Raw genomic sequence first — 4,889 nt, 5'->3', positions numbered from 1 at the left:
CGGGCTCATGATACGTGACCGAATTTTTCAGTTTTATTATCGTGGTCGAGAGCAGTTATCTGAAAAATGTATAGTGTCTATTTTTATATCAATGGCTGTGGGATGGAAACTGTTTTAGAAAGTTCCGCGTTACACACACACACACACCCACTGCTGATATTTACACAAACACTTGAATCTCTTTGCTACAGTTGTATTTTAAGTGAGCGAGCTTTGAGGTATTGACTTCCATGTTATTAATCTCTTACAGCTACACAAAATTCTTCGCTTTTTATGATATTCTAACACAAGAACTAATCCTCTGCAATTGGAGGAATTAGGAACAATTCTTCATTCAAAGACGTAAAAATTTTCACCCATTACCTTCACTTGCCTTCAGGGAGGATCGAACTCCCGGCCTCTGGTTTACTAGACCAGCGCTCTAGCCACTGAGCTATGAAGGCACATGTTATAATACGATTGTAATTATGTTTATATAAGGCATACTGGGAAAAAGTATACTAAGAAAAGCCTATAACCACGCACACACACACACACACACACACACACACACACACACACACACACACACACACACACACACACACACACAGAGAGAGAGAGAGAGAGAGAGAGAGAGAGAGAGAGAGAGAGAGAGAGAGAGAGAGAGAGAGAGAGAGAGAGAGAGAGAGAGAGAGAGAGAGAGAGAGAGAGAGAGAGAGAGAGAGAGAGAGAGAGAGAGAGAGAGAGAGAGAGAGAGAGAGAGAGAGAGAGAGAGAGAGAGAGAGAGAGAGAGAGAGAGAGAGAGAGAGAGAGAGAGAGAGAGAGAGAGAGAGAGAGAGAGAGAGAGAGAGAGAGAGGGGAGGGATAGAAAAAAAATACACGCTCCTACACAAATATACAGATCCAAACACACACACACACACACACACACACACACACACACACACACACAAAGAAGAAAGAAAAAAAAACGGCCAACAAAAAAAACTATACACGTGTTCCCAGCGGTAAAAAAAAATGCAATAAATAGACAAAAGGCAAAAAAGAAACGAAAAACGGAACAAAATAGAAAAGAAAAAGCATAAAACTGGATCATAGAAAAGAAAAAAATCTAAGAAAGATAAAAAGAGCAAATATAAAGGGATATGAAAATATATGCTTAGAAAATAAAAGTAAATAGTAGTAGTAGTAGTAGTAGTAGTAGTAGTAGTAGTAGTAGTAGTAGTAACAGCAATAGCGTAGCAGTAGTAGGAACAGAAGTAGGAACAGTAGCAGTAGTAGTAGTAGCAGTAACAGTAGTAGCAATAATTACAGCAGGAGCAGTAGTATTAACAGCAGTAGTAGAAGTAGCAGAAGCAGTAGCAGTAGTAGAAGTAGTAGAAGTAGTAGCAGCAGTAGCAGCAGAGACAGTATTAGAAGCAGGAGTAGCACTAGTAAAAGTAGTGACAACAGTAGCAGTAGTAGTAGCAGGATAGTGGGGAGGTGGTGGTGATGGTAGTAAAGTAGTAGTAGTAGTAGTAGCAGTAGTACTAGTAGTTTTGTCGTAGTAGTAATAGTAGCAGTAGTGGTAACAGTAGTAGCAGTAGCAGCATTACACTATTCATAATTAAAAAAAACAGTGTATAAAGAGAAGCATAACACGTTAATTAAGAAACGCACACTCGACCTAAGGGGAAGACGAGGACGAGGAACCAGCTTGGAGTAACAGATGAGAAAGTAAAAGTAACGACACAAGTTAAAAGAGACACTGAGCCAAGAGTGTTGCCGGAGAACATGAAAGCGTGACTGGACAGAGGGACGGCGCGTGAAGGAATGAGGCTGTGAGGCAAGACTTTCAAAGGGAAGTAAAAGAATAAAAAAAAAAAAATGAGTTACGCAATAAATGAGGAAGTTACTGAATTTTGTGGAAGTGACGAAGTTATGAGGGGAAAGAGAGAGACGTGGACAGAGGGGTGACTCGCGAAGCTGTGACGTGAAAGTAGCAAGTAGAAATAAAAAAAAAAAAGATGATATAAGGGAATTACTAGAATCTAAGGCAAAGACGAAGTTATGAAGAGGAAAAAGATATAGGTGAGGGGAAACAAAATCTTACGACGAAGAGAGGAATATTGTCAATGGAGAAAAATGAAGGTGAAGTGATGAATGAACGAGTGAATTGAAGAGAAAGACAAGAGACAAGATAAGAGAAAAAGACATTTGAAGGAGATAGAGAGGAAAACTGGAGTGAAGAAGAAGAGAAACAAGAGGATAAGGGAGATGAAACGTTGAGGGTGATGCGTTGAGATAAGATATTGCAAAGGATTACAAAGGAAAACAAAGGATTACATGGAAAGCAAACACCAACGGAGGAGGAGGCGGAGGCGGAGGCGGAGGAGGAGGAAGAGTGCCAAGGAGTAAGGGTAAGTCGGACAAACGCGTGACATAGGTATCGAAGTCAATGTTAAATCGGATTAGCCAGAGTGATCCTCTTATTGGGAGAGTGTGTCTTAACAGCTGCTCCTCTCTCTCTCTCTCTCTCTCTCTCTCTCTCTCTCTCTCTCTCTCTCTCTGCCACCTTTCCACTTACTGTCATTTCCCATTCACATCCATCCACATCCTTCCTTTTTTTCCTCCTTCCATCCTTCCTTCCTTCTTCCCTTCCTTCCTTCCTTGCACCTTTTATCGCTGCTTTCATCTTTCCCATTCACTCTTCATTTCTCCACAATGAAAATACATACTCTTTCTGGCCTCAGTTTTCCTCTTTCCCTTACTGTTTACCTCCTTTCCCTTCTCTCGTCTCTTTATTCTCGTCTACTAGGTTCATATGCTTTGCCTTCATCCCTCCTTCTCAGCTACGCGTTTACTGACAGTCCGCCTCCTTTTTAAAACCCTCCCTTTCCCTCCTCTCTTCATTCTCGTCTGCTTGGTTCATCTGCCTCGCCTTCATCCCTCCTTCCCAGTTACGCGTTCACTGACAGCTCCCAGGCCGCACCTGTGCCATTACACACTCGAGTGTTAGCATAAACTCACCTTCACGTTAATTGGACCTACCTGCGTCTTACCTGGTGGGAAATTAGCCCGCCTTGATAGCGTTTAAGACCCGGGTTCAGGCTAAGTGTACGCTCGCGGAATGCAGCAGAGTTTGGCTGTTTTTTCGCGTGTTTAAGGCAGTTTGCCGGAAAAATATCCTGGGCATTACCAGCGTGGCGGAGCACTTTATCCCAGCGCTCGTCGGCGGCTTCCCCAATATTGCCGTAAATCCCGCCCTTGGCATCCCCATTTTACTGGAAAACCTCAATGGATATGTGAAGAAACTCGAGGCATAAAGGTGCTAAGGCTCTCGCGACTGTCGGAAGGAAAGTCTGGAAGCGGTGTGGAGGTGCAAGGGAAGACCTGGCACGCGAGGCACTGCCACGGACTGCCTACTCTGCCTGTCGCCTGTCACAGCGTTATCAGATCTACCAAGATATCGGTAGATCTACTGAAATTCTTATGGATCTCAAGAATTCCTGAATTATTGCTGTGATCTACTAAATTTTGATATCTGGGGAACTTTATATAAATTATGTTTCCCGGCAGTTCATAATCTATATAAAAAAACTAGATGAATTAGTTAAATGCTTACGTAAAATTGAAAAAACGACGTTTATATACTAAAGAAAAACACTGAAGACATCTCTCTTCATTAAGTGTTCTGAAGTAATCAAAAAAATATCATTATACTTTTACTGGTCAAAGTTTCTGGTTTTAATAATGTTTTCTGGTTTTTCGTAAAACGTAGAGAACAGGGTTTCATAAATCTATTTTTTTTTCAAGCCATTTATCTTCTTTAACTGCTCCAAAGTGAGAAACTAACCGCTACTATAAATAAAACAGGTCTTTAACAGAAACTAAACAAAATTAAGACAAATGAAAAACTCAGGGTGAAAAAAAAATAAAGATTATCATCACTTGGAACGCGAAATAATAGGAGAGAAATATGTAGGCAGGCTCTGCAAAACTATACAGGGTAATAGATTAAATGACAATAGGATAGTGATTATAGCAGAGGGAAAGGTAGCGAAGAAAACAAAGACGAAAATCAGATAATTTTACTACTTTTTATGTGAAGGACTGGTTAAACATGTGCTGTCAAATTAGACTGACTATGAAGGGAACGAAATAAAACGAAGCTGTAATAGTAATTAAACGAAAGGGAAACAAGGCCAAATATCAGATTATTATTGTTTGTGATGTGAAGAGCTGGGAAAGAAATGTGCTGGAGCGCTCTGCAAAACTATAAAGGGAATGAAATAAGTAGGTGTGATAAAAATGTGTAGTCTGGGAGTGCTGCGCGGCGCGGCGCGGCTGGGGGCCTCCACCTCGAAGAATAAATCTTGGAATGTAATTAACCCACACAAAAATTAGTGATGAAGTACTTCGCAATATTAACGATGCAAAATGGAAAAGTTACTGCAAAAAAAACAAAAACACAACCTTTGATATATGAAAGTCCGTCACAGAAACATTCACAAGAAAGAAATACACCATTATTCCGTACGAAAAGTGGAGAGGAAAATATTAATGTAACACACTTCACACTCTCCAGGGCACGGCCGCCTAACACGACACACCCCGGCACTCCCTGGCACTGAGGTACGCCACTACAGGCACGGCTGTGGCTGCACTGTGTTTCTGGATAAATGAAACACCAACACAGCTCGTCCAGAATAACTTAACCTGATATGATTTAGCACTGGAGAATCAATTGAGTGAAATCTTGAGGTTTGTAACTTTTTATACGAATCTATAAGTCATTCTGAGATACGGGGTGAACAGAGTAAGATAGAAAGACCAAATCAGAAATTTTAAAAACAGCATGGACACCACCTGTTGTGAGAGAAAGATCAAGGGAAAGAGAGATGGCGAGAAGAACCTGAAGTGGAACA

At 41.0% G+C, this 4,889-nt stretch overlaps 1 non-coding gene across 1 annotated transcript; it reads right to left on the bottom strand.

Annotated features, from left to right (window-relative positions):
* Positions 1 to 370: 370 nt before the first annotated feature.
* Trnat-agu lies at positions 371 to 443 on the bottom strand. Its single transcript has one exon. It is a non-coding gene; the product is annotated as a tRNA-Thr (tRNA).
* Between the last annotated feature and the right edge of the window lie 4,446 nt (positions 444 to 4,889).

The sequence above is a fragment of the Portunus trituberculatus genome, chromosome 16 (assembly GCF_017591435.1).
Source record: "Portunus trituberculatus isolate SZX2019 chromosome 16, ASM1759143v1, whole genome shotgun sequence".
NCBI lineage: Eukaryota > Metazoa > Arthropoda > Malacostraca > Decapoda > Portunidae > Portunus > Portunus trituberculatus.
The sequence above is the reverse complement of the archived record's forward strand: the minus strand, read 5'-3'. Positions and strand labels throughout refer to the sequence as shown.